The sequence below is a fragment of the Toxorhynchites rutilus genome, chromosome 3 (genome assembly GCF_029784135.1).
Source record: "Toxorhynchites rutilus septentrionalis strain SRP chromosome 3, ASM2978413v1, whole genome shotgun sequence".
Classification (NCBI taxonomy): Eukaryota; Metazoa; Arthropoda; class Insecta; order Diptera; family Culicidae; genus Toxorhynchites; species Toxorhynchites rutilus.
In genome coordinates this window covers 311408248-311423567 of record NC_073746.1, presented here as the reverse complement: position 1 = coordinate 311423567, position 15320 = coordinate 311408248, and positions in this window count along the sequence as shown.

Here is a 15320-nt window from a genome sequence, read left to right as displayed (position 1 = left end):
GTCATCCTCCACACTGGCAGCAACAGCAGCAATATTTTCGGCCGAACGCACATTACGATGATGCACAGGTTTCACAATATCCGCTACGGATCCAGTTTGTTCGAATTTACGCACTACATTAGCGATTGTGTGCTCTGTAGGCCGTCCATGACGACCAGAATCCGTCCGTAATGCTCGAAAAACATTTGCCGGTTTTTCATCATTTTTATAGTATAATTTAACAAAATTAACACGTTGTGCTATGTTAAAACGATCCATATTGTAAAATGGCAGACATTCAACTAACGATATGACGCTTTGGTTGACAGCTATGTCAAACGGTTGTCAGCGCAGGGCTGTATTCTTTCGGAAGCCCGAAATGGAAAACCCTGTACATTTTGAATTTATTCTACATAAAATGAGTAAAACTGAAGCACACATATGAAAAACTGGATAAAACTGGATGATATTTGAAAAAACTGGAATATTTTAGGGTTTAACTGTTCGAGTGAAAAAAACTGGAAGAATCTAGTAGAAACTGGAACATTGGCAACGCTGGCTACAATTGTGTACATCTGTTAGACGCGTGTTTGATGCTTGTTGAATGGCGATGCACCGAAGATGCCTCTCATTGAATACTCAGTGCAATGCGTGCATTGATATAAAGAAACAAATTGCGACATATGACCAATAAGTGAATTGTTCTCGCAAAGGCAAGAAAGAATCGTTGCTTCTCGAAATGATTCTACAAAACCATGCAAATTATTCAAGATTAAGAGTTATTTATGAAATTTTGACGTATTCGCAAATAATATCCGAAACGATAAACCAACAAATTTAAAAACAAAAAGATTGCGTAGTCCTACGTCCTAAGCGGGCGTGTCTCGGATACAACCCCTTGAATTTCTATCGGGTCCATCACTATGATAGTATTTTTGGAAATAATCTGAAGAAACTCTTATTTTCAGAGTATATGAGGAACGAAACATGTTAAATGTATCAAACAATTGAAAGTTATAAAATTATTTATATTATATATTAACAAGCATTCTAGTTTTGAAACATTAGGAATGGAAATATATTAAAATTTTCAGTTAATTATTATTCTACTAACTCTCATTGTCTTATGAATATATACATGGCACATACAGTTATCAAACTAATCGCTCCACAAAGTGCTCCTTTCCTCCAATTCGATCTTCCAATCGGTTTGGTTCTTTTCCCCATTTTAGCAACATTCTCCCGAAGATCCCGATATCCTTCAGGGCCGGGTACCACCACCCGTATTCCGACAGAACTGGTGTCAGACCAATCGTCTTCGTACTCGTTCCCGCTGTCCTCATCGTTGTCGTTATCACAGCTCGTATGACTCAGAAATCTGCACTGCGGTCCCGGATCAACTGGCATAGGTCCTTCATTCACTAGGCCTTCGAGAACCTCGAAGGGTGCTCGCATCCACTGGCCGCTAATCAGGAACAGATTTACCGCCCGCAATGTGTCTGTCTCCCGCATTTGCATGCGGATCCATGTTTTGACCGTGCGATTGCACGATATACAGATGAAGGGCGGCTGATCGGAGGGATGTCTCGTACCCGACGAACTTCTATCGATCACTTTCGAACGTATCACGTCGGCCGTGTAGATTCGCAGCAGATCATCCCCCGCGAGGCAGAACCGACACAGCCTGGCCTTGCGGATGCTGCGTAGCCTTTCGGTCATTCCTGGTGTCGGGAGGAATTCTACCATTTTTTCGTATCTCTTGCAGGTAAATGGTAAAGGTAGTTGTTTCAAATGAGATTGAGGTTTGGTAGTTCAAATCAGTTGCTTGGAACTGGAAGTACTTGTTAAGCTGAATAGCTGAGCAGAAATTTTAACAAAGTAACAGGAAGTGGTTCCCAATTCTGAACATAGACATATATTTATACGACTACAAAGTTACCTGTGCGGGCTATTGATGTACCGACTACTGTCGGTACACAAAACAAACAGGTAGACTGTACTGAAATATATACAATTTTGGAAGCATCTGAACGCTGGATGCTGATTTTAAGAGCTTTATTTGCCATATTTTTTTTTCAACAATTGATGCCAATATGAGCATCAAAAAACGATATTAATGAGTAAAAAATACAAACATAAAATTTACTTAAATATCAATTAAAAGATAATACTTATATTGTAGAAACACTGAGAAAAAAAAGTACTCTTTTTTATTTACAAAAAAAAACTTTAATTTGCAATATCCAAAATACATATTTTTCAATGTTTTCTTAGTTTTTTCATATAAAATAGAAGTCATGTAGAAAATTTAAAAAATGGGTCCAAGATTGTAAAACTATTTTTGACGAACTTTGTGGAACATCGAATTTTTATGAATTTTCGAAACTTCGAATTTTTGTATGTTAACTATCATGTTTAACCACAAATTATGATTCCTGATGTGATTTAAAACATAAAAGCTCGTTATAAAACTCCTTCTAAATGCAGCCATTCTCGAGATATTTTGAAACATATTTCTAATTTATTGTCTTTTTTATAGTAAATATTCCCTTTCAATATGTTTGTCGCGTCATGTTCATGAAATTTTATGAATTTGCTTATAATTTCCAACAACTTTTCCAAACACATCATCATGGTAAAAATATATATTTAGGAGTTACGTTGAAAATCATTTGAACAAATGTGGGTTAATCTAAAACGTAGCGATTTAAAAAAAATTATCTTAATACAAACTTTTAACATGTTATACATGTTGCGCCAACAGAACACAACATTTATAAAAGGCAAAAATATAATTCTCTACAATTTGGTCAAATAATTCCTATATTTATCGGAGTTTAAGAGATACTAATAATAATACTAGAATTTTTAGCATTTATTTTTATCAACTAACAATTTTGTTGTATATAATTTAATTTGTTCATTATTTTCTTATATTTCTATACACATTATGATAACTTGCTGCATCGTTGTAAGAGTACAACTTTGCTGCTACTTCATTCTCGGATACAGGTACAAAAGAATGATACTTTTGGGTACCTGGAATTGGTTTGGTGTTATCATACATGCTACTCAACTCTTCCACACCCTGATCATATTCTTCTTGTGACATATATGAAAATGACAATTTTGTAAGATAGTCTTCTTTTCGCTTGCTAGCTCAGTCAAATAACGTTTTTGCATTCGTAATCGGATGTTCATGCTGCCTAGCCACTACTAGCTCTTGTTGCCATCCGTTTTAATGTACCACAAATTGCATTGCCGTGTGATGTTGCAAAAAAAAAAATGCCATTCAGCGTCAATGTCGTATTACGATTTAAACTGACATAAACTCGCAAAATTTTTCCTTTTTTTATACTGAGATGTAGCACCATCCGACATGAATTTGATTCTATTTACCTGCATTTGTTGTTTCAAAAATTTTCCAATTTAGAAATTAATACTTGCACAGCTATTGTGTCTTGACTTAAAACTTCAGATATAACTACTAGCTTAAACTTGCTTAAAACAACGAATGGATGGATTGTTGCTTGATCATTGTTCCAGTGATGACTTTGAACTTCATCTTGAAGCACAAATGAATAATTTTCGGAAAAATCGCAAATCACAACAACCTCGTTTCTTGCAAATTAGCTTTTATATTGTTAAGAAATGGGGACTGTTGTGTTTTAATGTAATCATGAGTAAGTAGTTTTTCTATTTTTTCGCAAAAATACGATACAAATTCGTCCACCGGTTTTACAAGAGTTTCTATGTCGCATCGATCAGTAGAAATCCATTGTGCATAAGTGATTTCAATTAAATTGCGTTCCTGAACCTCATCTAGAAACCAGTTTCCAAACTCGTCCATTGTTGGGCATTTTTTACATTCACGAAGGTAACAGTATTTTGATCTATTTGATATGTTACATAGTATTTTTTTCATATATTCTTTACATTCAATGTTAAAGGAATATTTTTTGAGACTATGAAGCATAAGATTTACATTTTCATGGAATGTACAAACACAAACGTTATGATTTCCTGAACTACTCAGCAATTTGCAATGCTTCGGACGCATTGATGCAAAAGAGCTAAATCCAATTTTGCAATTTGGATTAAGTTCCTTAAATCTGTTGAAAGTTTCCCGTAATGATGTTATTAATAACTTTTTTTGGATGTGTTGGCGCTTCCCATCTTTGGCTACAGAAACATAGTCTCTTTCTCCAGGTAATGATCGACTGATATCGTCGTCATCATAAAATTCCGAAACATGATTTTTAACATCTCCACTTAAACTCTTACTGGTCCTGGTCCATATTTGCTATGTGGTGTACACCTTTTTCGTTTGCCAGTTTTTTGGCTTGAATTGCCATATATTTATTAACGCCAATTTTTTCCAAGACTTAGGTAAAACTGTTAAAATTCTAACTTTTTCTAATCTTTTTGTCTCTTTGTGGTCAAATTTCTCTTTGGATTGATTGATAATCTCATCAAAATCTTTTGCCTTTTGTTTAAAGTTCGACTCTTCGTCTTCTCCATGTGAAAAGGAAAATAGATTTCTTTTAATACCTTTAGAAATTTCTTTGAATTTTTGTTCGGGGTAACTAGCCTGTCCAAGTCTTTTCGTCATTATTGGTGAAACGTCAATACCGGCGATTCCCTTGTTGAATAGCTCAATGTTGTACGCTCGGGAATACTGTGGTAAATTGCTGTTTTGGGAATCTTGCGAAGATGCTGAAACGACTGAAACTATTGTTGGTACTTCTTGTAAAGTATTTCTTACTGCTGTACTGATCTGCTCCTCAGTATTACACTGTTTCGGTTTGGAAGAGTATACAGATAAACGGCATGATCCGTTAAAATAGATATTGCATCCCATTGACTTAAGTTTCTCAATCATTGACACGGTTAAGAAACGTTTTTCAGATGAACATTTTTTACCGTTTTTCGGAAACGGTCTACAACACGAAAACAAATTTTTGTAGTCCATTGTTGTATACTGTCTATAAGAAAGATTGTTCGACTGATGAACGATGTTTGAATATGAGTAACTTTATATACATTATAGAGCTACCCTAAAGGTACCTGACTTTATATACCTGTATAGAGGTAGCTTAAAGATACCTGACTTTATACACCTATACAGAGGTAGCTTAGAGATACCTGACGTCAGGTATAATCTAGGCATAACGTAAACAAGTTATCTATATTTGTACCCATAACGTCCAGTTGAATCAACAAGGTGTATTTGTTGTTGGGATTTCAATTTTACTGTTCGTGTTTTGATTGTGTAACAGTAATAATATGTTAAAAGTTTGTATTAAGATAAAAAAAGATTTTTCAATATCGCTACGTTTTGTGTTAACCCACATGTATATTTTTCCATAATGATGTATTTGGAAAAGTTGTTGGAAATTATAAGCAAATTCATAAAATTTCATGTATAACACGACAAACATATTAAAAGGGAATATTTACTATAAAAAAGACAATAAATTAAAAAATATTTTTTAAAATATCTCGAGAATGGCTACATTTAGAAGGAGATTTATAATAAGCTTTTTTGTTTTAAATCACATCAGAAGTCATAATTTGTGGCTAAAAATGATTGTTAACATACAAAAATTCGAAGTTTCGGAAATTCATAAAAATTCGATGTTTCACAAAGTCAAAAAAAAATCGTCAAAAATAGTTTTACCATCTTGCACCCATTTTTTAAATTATGTACATAACTTCTATTGTATATGAAAAAAAAATAAAAAAATAAATTTTGGATATTGCAAATTAAAGTTTTTTTTTGTACATAAAAAAACTATTTTTTTTCCAATTGTATATTTTTTCATGTTTAGACATCAATACTCTATAACTCTTTCTAAGACACTATTTCTGTACGACTCATAGTTTTTTAGATATAAGTTATCACAGATTTCTCCTACTAAAATCGATACGCCCTTTTCAAAAGTTACGCTCGAGTCAAAAATTTCCCAATTGCTGTGGAAAACTCATATTTCCTCCAACCCAAACGGAATATAAACTTTCATTCGAATCAAACTTACATGTTTTTAAAATCTGTATTTTTTGGACGATTTCATTTGGAATTGCACTATATTCCTCTATCGAAAGTTGTGCCAAATAAAAAAAACAGGAAGTGGGTTATATCTATGGTATAACCGCAAGGGTGACGTAGAACTATCGTTGATTTAGAGATCATTTGTTTGAAGTTGAGAGCGTTACGTTGGAGGCACAAGGTTTTATGCATCCAATATTGGATACGGAAATATCCTACTGATGGGGAAGAATAATCTTCAGAAGCTATCCTGTTAATTGCGATTGATTGCAAATCACAAAACCAAATGTATTTGGTCACAGTGTTACATGGATAGAAAACATTCAAATAAACTTTTTCACATGAATGTAATTTTAAATTCCCAGAGGAACTGGCAGATTATTTTCAGTAACGATTAGATATTTCCACATTTTACTCGATACTGGAAGCCCACCAGTGGTTAATGCTAACTCGATAACCATCTGTTAATAGCACTTCTTTGAGACATATTTGGTCACAGTGTTACATGGATAGAAAACATTCAAATAAACTCTTTCACATGAATGTATTTTTAAATTCCCAGAGGAACTGGCAGATTTTTTTCCGGATCTTTCTCGATGCTGAATGGCATCCAAACGGAAAGAATTCCGTGCGTGTATGTGTGTATGTAGCGGCTACTTCGATGGTCACCTTCTCTTCTCCTGAAGGATCGGCTTCTCTGTGCTCCCTCACTGTTTCAAACAAACTGATTGCGTTTCAGGGCAGATCTCGATCCTTCGCCGTCGAGCACCCTCAGCAACGATGTTGTCTTGTCGATGTCCTCACGAAAAATGAATGTGTCTCACCACCAGAATATCGCTTAAGTATGCTTTTTGTGTGTGATTGAATCGAGAGAAGGTGTGGTTTACGATGGCAATTTGGAAGGCAAACTAGAGGGGAATGAACTCTCTGAGCTCGGAACTTTCGGCGACTGAGCAATAATCGATTGCGGGCGCATACAATATTGGATACGGAAATATCCTACTGATGGGGAAGAATAATCTTCTGAAGCTATCCTGTTAATTGCGATTGATTGAAAAACCACAAAACCAAATGTATTTGGTCACAGTGTTACATGGATAGAAAACATTCAATTAAACTCTTTCACATGAATATATTTTAAAAATTCCCAAAGGAAATGGCAGATTATTTTCAGTAACGATTAGATATTTCCACATTTTCCTCGATAATGGAAGCCCACCAGTGGTTAATGCCAACTCGATAACCACCTGTTAATAGCACTTGATTGAAACATATTTGGTCACAGTGTAACATGGATAGAAAACATTCAAATAAACTCTTTCACATGAATATATTTTGAAAATTCCCAGAGGAACTGGCAGATTATTTTCAGTAACGATTAGATATTTCCACATTTTCCTCGATACTGGAAGCCCACCAGTGGTTAATACAAACTCGATAACCACCTGTTAATAGCCGCGCGTGTATGTGTGTGTAGCGATGTCTTCCCAGGGAACCGTTTGTGGCATCACTCTCCTCCTGATAGATTCCCTTCTGGCCTAGGGTGCACAAACAGGCTCTTGGTGACACCGTTCATCCGCGCTTTCATGATAAATAAAGAGCTTCACCGCAACAGCGACAACATGCTCCAATCGCTGTTCAATTAGAACTGAGTGGATTTCCGAGCGCCGCTCGCTTATATACCGATTGGTGATTTCAATAGCCTGTTTCGAAAGCAATTTTAAGACTATTGAAACAAGTTTTTGGATCAAAAAGTAACAAGTATATAACGCGTAGACATTTTATCTTTCGAATGAAGTGTTTATCATACCATTTCGTTCAGTTGTTTAGGAACTATTAACGCTCAAAATCTCGGTCTCCGGCGTAACGCTTTCGTTTTCGAAACTTTGATTTTACACCCCGGTATAGAAATGAAAGACGTAGTCCTACGTCAAAATATTATCGCGCCGCATGTTTTTGTAGGGGACGCAGCATATCGGTTGAAAAAAATATTTAATGAGACCTTTTTCAGGACGAAGCCTTACAATAGAACAGGAAGATTTCAACCGAAATCTGTGTTGATTGTGCATTTGGCATGATCACATCAAAATGGAAAATGTTCTAAACTGAAATTGAAATTCAACTTGATATACTTGTAAAAGGTTTTTGTCTGCTTCATAATATAATAATTAATCTGAAAGGTATGCCAAATGCCTTTGAAACCTCTTAACCATCTTCAAACAAGTCCACACGCCATTTCAACAGAAATTCAAACGAAGCGGTAAAGAGCCACAACAAGTTCACTAGATACTTTGATGTATATTCTAGAATTATCATTCAAATTTAACTATTATTCACATAATCACGTGAAAATAGTATTGTTATAGTAAAGATTAATAACAACACTAACGGATATCAATATAAAATGTATGTTATTTACCTGTAGAATTAAGTTTATCCGCTACTTCCTTCCACATTTTCTTTTTGAGTTCTCTGTGGTGGTATAATTTGCTCCCTTAGTCCCACAAAGATGGTTTTTGTTGAACAGCCGAAATTAAAAATTAGGCATCCATTCCGGCAAACAACACAACAGACGATGGTAAAACTTGTACGACAACTGACAAAAAAACAAACTGTTCCGTTCGCTCGAAGCAATCGTCCGGATTCGAAGGGGGTTCGGACAAACAGAGAGGAAGTAATGAAACCACACCAATACAAATTCATGTGATTGTTTGCTTTTGACAGCTGCATACAAATTTGTAAGAAGTTGCACGGTCACGCTTCCGTACGTATGCGTAACCAGTGTCACCGCGGCCTTATATGTGCCTCATCCCAAGATGTGTGGACTGACCGTGACCGTGTCGTTAATAAGTACGCGAGGGAAAACGGTATATACAGAGGACTGTGGAAAGGGATTTGACTGCAAATAGAGATGTCTAAATTTTTCGTTTATTCGATTGTCGATTAATTGTTGGGTCATTTTTAAATATTCGATTCATTCGAATAATTGTCTTTCAGTATTCGATTAATCGAGCGAATATTTATTTCTTGTAATCAAAAAGAACAGACATTCATGATAAATAATATGATGGCATAATTTTAAAAGTTACATTAAATATAATTTTGTAATAAACATGCTGCAGAGTAACGGTTTTTGAATGAAATGGTATTTCAGTATATTGATAAATTTACTATTTCATGATTTTTTGAGGACGATTGAAAAAAAAGTACACAATGAGAATGATGCACAGTATTTTTATTACACCAACCTAATTTTTTTTCTGTTCAAAATTACCTATTCTTCGAATGTTGTTGAAATAGCTGATTTGTTTGAATATTTCTGCTTGGTCCCTAAAACTACTAGTTCAAAAGAAGTATATTTATAGAATCATTGACCACTAGTATAGTATATTTTCCTTGGCACTCTGAATTTGAATACTACTATTTTAGAACGGGAGCTGAGACTACCTTCTTCAAGTCTGCATTTTACTCCTGCAGACCCTGAATTCTTCTTCTCAGTCTCCTCCACCACCAGGGAATCATTTTTATGCTTCAACCGTAAATGGTTTAGCATATTCGATGGATTTCGACGAAACACCATGACGGTTAACACTCCTATACTCGCTCATAGGTCTGAGAGACCGAGAAATCAATAATTCATTCATTTCTCAGAAAACATCAACACTACGACATTGCGATTTTTTCTAGTTTCGTTGTTCGTTGTTTGTCATCGTTTAGCGTATCGTATGAGTTGGTACGAAGGGGACGTGTATCACTTTTTTACCACTTTCGGTCTGAGACACCGACACGAGTATAGGAGTAACTTTTTTGGACAAGTGACTTTTTTGCTATTTTAGAATATTGTTCAATGAAATGTATAAACTAATGTCAGTGGCGTGGAATATTTATTAAATAAAATGTATAATATCATTTTCGGACTGTCCTTTTTTGATTTTAGTCCTTTTTGTCACCGGATTGAACGGATTCATATATTATTCGTCGTTAGATTCATACGTGCAAAAGAAAAGTACAAATGTTTGACATTGGTATAGTTGTTCACTAAATACAATAGTCACACATATACACACTTATGAAAGAATTGCACTTGCGAAAGAATTGTTAACTGTAAACTATGAATTAATCGGTGGCTTATGGTTATTTTTACAGTTACAGCTTCGGGCTTCGGGAACAATATCGACAATAAAACAAGTCGCAGGTATTTCCTATAAATCCTTTTGTCATCTTTTATGCCCCATAAAAAACAGGCATTTAGTTTTTGTTAACCAAGAACACAGAAATAAAGAATATTAGATATAGGAAAACTTAAAATTCCAGAGCCCTTATCATCTGGTAACTATCTAGAAGGTCGTTATACATTATTCTCTTCAAAAAAGACCCTAAAAACACGCTACAACTGTATGAAATGTAAAAAATAAGTTCGTCTCGATCATGCCGTTATGGTATGTTCTGATTCTTTTACTAATGAAATCTAAATCGATAAGTACGTTTTTATGTTATATCATAGCTCTTTATACTTTCGTGAATTATATTCAGTTGCTTACTTTCAATTAATAACAGGGAAAAAGTTCAATTTCGTTATTTGTGTTGAAGTATCACAAATTTCTCTGTTTTGAAGAGGCTGAATAAGATGATTGTTAAAACTGAATGAAGAAGAAGAAAACATATTTTCTGGACATTTTTCATTCAATTATACCCTCTTCTTCAAATAAATACCAATAAAGCTTAAAAAATATACAATAGCAATATTACGAAGAATTTCAACTTTCGGTCTGTGACACCGTGTGCGAGTATATGTGTTATGATTTTGCACCTAAGTACAGGAAGGTTAAACAAATTTTGCACTGAATTTTTTGAAAAAATTGTTCACTTTTTCATTAATCGCGATTACTTTGATAATTAGTCGATGTATTCATATTTTAATTTTTCATTATTCGATACAAAATTCTTCGAATAAAATTACAGACATCCGATTATTTGAACCTATCAAAGGATTAACCGACGTCTTTAACTACAAAACGCGGGAAAAATATCTCCATCACCAACCGACACCGAGAGTCGATTTATTCTCTTGAGCTGAAACATATCATAAGATAGAGTATATTACAAACCTAACTTCAACCGTAAAAGACTTACCTTTCAACTTTTCAATGCTCTTATTGCCACCAAAACAATTCCACACACAAAGTGCAAAAAAAAATATTGCAAAATATTGCTGATTGTTTACATACAAAATCCAAGATGGCTGAAAGGCTTTTCTCATAAGTCGCGCTACCGTATTGTATTTATCGTGGCCTCATCCTTCGTCATCATATACGAAAGGTGGGATCAAGGCGCCTAGAAGTATATTCTAAGGTGGGCCAACTTGCTAAAACCGCTCTTCAGCCATCTTCGCTGCATTTGTTTGCAGTCTACTACGTTTTGTTTGTAAACAAAACACAATACGCTTGTGCCCAAGTTCGCTCGTGATTAGTCTGTGGCCGGTGCTATACTGAAAGCGAAGCGAAGCGTTCACGCGAGCGAACTCGTTTGCGTCAAAGCACTTTTGATGTACATATATGAAAATCGGCCATACCTGATATAGCGAACGCGATGCGATGCGATGCGAACCTGTCAAAAACGGCGAAGCAGTTCGAGTGCTGTTTTGACGCGCGTAAACGCTTTTGCATTTGCTTTCAGTATAGAATCGGCCTGCAAACTGACAGTGTTTTGTTGTTGTGTTGCTGTCATCGGTTTAAAAAAATAAAGATAGATTCGTAAAATTTAATTTCCCTTGTTTTTGCGAAAAAGCATATTTTTACTTTTCAGCGGATTTGCGAAAAAAATGGAAAAGTCTCCGGAATACTTTCAGCAAAGAACTGCGAAAGGTACCGAAAGGGAGATCTGGCGATGAAGGATTTTCAAATTTCGAAACAAATACTATTTTGAATCGATGCTATTCCTTAGGAACCAGATGAAAACCCGTAAATCTAGAGGAAATCATTCGGCAGGCTGCAGTGGAGATGATGTTGTTGACGGTGGAAATGATAATGACGACGAAAATTATGACGACGTTCAGGTCGAACAGCAGGAAGGCGTTGTGCAGTTTCGACGGAAGTGTTCCTGATCTTATTGATGCTGATTATGCTGACGCAAGGGGAACCGATTCATTAGCAGAAACCCTTCCTCCAACAAATCCTTCAAACAGACCTACTAAGCGAAGTGCCCAGCTGCAGCTAATCAACATTGAGGTCCGAAAACTTAACCTGCTGGAAAGCAAGACGAATAGTAAATCCGGCACTGAAGATGATGAAGATGCAGCATTTTTCAAGAGCTTGCTCCCACATGTCCGCATTCAACGAAATACGCCACATAACGGAAATGTAGCACTTGTCGGAACTACACCATTGTCCTCTTCTTACCAGAGTACTCTAACATCACGAATATCTAAACAGCAACATAAAGGAAGCGAACATTAATATTCAACCGTAATCTCTACTAATGAAATATTACTCGGTAATCACAACATGAACCTAGAGTGTAATATAAAAAAAAATGTTTAAAACTCCAAAATTCGAGCATTTTATTTAAATAAAGACGTGTGATACATAATTTCATGGAAATATGAATATATGAAAATATTTTACGAAAAGGTTAAGACTTCTGAATGCTTATATTAGATTTATTATTCCTAAAAGCTCGACACGTGAAATTAGATGATTTTTATCAAAACGCTTTATTTTACAAATTTCTTTCAAATTCAATTAAGTTTATTCTTGTTCACAAACTTTGTGGAATACTCTCGTACATAGCAACCGGTTTTTGTGCATGTTTTGTATGAGTTATCGTCCTGCAGTGTAAAAGTTATAAGCTGGTCTGTAATGTGCTCGGATGATTCCTTCAGCTGTGTATCAACTCCCTCGTGGTCGATTATGACGTTATGGAGGATACACATCGCCTTAACGATATCGTCCACGAGATCCAGTCCAGTTTCGATTGGCTTGCAGAGTATCCTCCATTTGGCAGTCATGATACCAAAAGCGCACTCGACGCATTTCATCGCCCTGGACAACCGCGCGTTGAAATATTCCTTAACATGATCAAGCTGTGACCGCAAATAAGGTCAAAGTACGTTCCTCATAAGCGGATAAGCCTCATCACCGACGAAGACGAACAGCATGTTGACTGTTAGTTCTGGATCCGGCAGAGGTGAATGGAGGGGAATGCCCAAGGTTCTTTTTTGCATGTGCTCGTAGAAGTCGGAAGCACTGAAAGTTCCTCCGTCACTTTGTTGTCCCCATCCTCCAACTTCCACTGTCAGGAACCTGTAATCGGCATCAGCGACGGCTTGCAAAACCGTTGAGTAGAAGCCTTTATAATTCCATGCCATTGATCCTGATCTGCCGGGACATTTTATGCGAATGTGTTTCCCGTCGATACAGCCGATGCAGTTCGGAAAATTCCACTTGGTCCAAAACTTGTCAGCAACATACCGGAACATCTGCCGTGTTGGTAACGGCATGTATATCGGCTGTAGCACTTTCCAGAGCACCTGGCATGTTTCTCGGACAATATCCGCAACTGTGGGACGTCCCATGCGGAAGGAGGGTTTGAAATGATGACCCTGTAGCGAGATACCTGTAGAACATATACACTGTCCATTAGTTGAAGCATTAAAATTATGATCTCAATGAATTACCTTGAGGAGACAATAAGCCGTTCACAAGGGTAAATCGGTTCAAGGTTGAGATTGGTCCAGTTCTTCATAAGCGTTGCTTCAAAGAAACTTAACACCATGTCAAACGATTCAATCGACATCCTGGTGTAGGATCGGAACTGGTCCGGGTATTTCCTCAAATCCGGATAGAGCCGATAGAGCCTTCTTCTGTTCCGATTAACCGGATGCTCGGCGAATCTCTTTTTCTATTGAAAATGAAATCAATTGTGACTGACCAGGCAAAATATTCCTCGTCTGTCGAATCCATCTCGAACACTGCGTAAACCAACAACAAATTTCATTTGCATATATGTTTAGACCCAATGAGGTATATAACGAGGTGGAGTAGTAGGCGAAGTACATTTATATTGGTGAACAAAATATGGTGTCGTAATTTTTTGCATTGAATATGAATAGTAATAAATGGAACAAAGCAATGTTAAAAATACTCACGCTTTCATGATGTTTTGGCCAAAATGGTCATGAATTTTGCAACTGTTTATTTTTTAATTGATGACAATAGTTTTGTGACCTATTTCCATTACAAGTAGTATAAAGGTAAGTATTCTTAATCCTCGGAAGCAGTAGCATTTTCGGTGAAATTCTGTTAAATTGCAGACTATTCTCCCACAATACACATACCTGGACTGAGAGCTTTGAAATTTCAACTTGATACCGTTAAAATGATGAAAGTTCATTATGTTCTATGAAAGTGGGGGAGTAAAATTGTCGTAAAAAACATCAATTTTATTTGTCCTTTTCGACGTGATTCCAAAAATATTCACTGCATTCTGCCACATTATACTAATATTCAGCGGGACCTCAAAAAGTGTATATTTTAATTAATAAAAAAGACGTGTGGGTAATGTCGGGGACATAACCGGAGTGACGTAGGACTATACAAAGGGGACAGCTTTTGGTAAATATATATTTTTAATATATTGTTTTATTTTTTACTCACTATCTTTTAGTTGATTTTTGATTTTTTTTTTCTGAAACCTTTGTACTTATCAACGCCGGGCAACTTTTGGCGTATGCACGTATCGTACAATCAAAATGATGGCTGTGATAGGGAATGCATAGGTGGTCATCAGCGCGCGTTTTGTACTCCAGCGGTACACACTCACAGGATAGAGACGAATCGGCAGACTCAGCCAGAGGGGCGAGTCCAACGAGACGAACGAATGAGCGTTAAAAGGGAGCGATGGCAAAAAAATACATTCAGTACGATTTGTTCGCTCGTTGGATTCACATGCAGGCTAAAAAGGGTCCTTTTCAGGATCATAAAATTATCTTTAATCTAAAGAGTTTATTGTTTTGTTATCACTCGATATCCCCATCTTGTTCGGCTAAAGCTTCCTGTTTAGCGATTGCGTTTGCCACTCGCCACAGCTTTCACAGTTGGAAAATTTCTTCCCATCCAGCTTTGTGACATGTTGTACAGTAAATTACATTTAACGCGACGTGCCGAAGCACTCAGTGTCGCATTGGAGGCTTTTTTTAACCTGTAATTGAACATTTGCGATGACAGTGGTACAGTGTCGACTTTTAATGTGGGGTCATAATTTGGACCCCGCACTCTATGTTTAAAAAAATGTC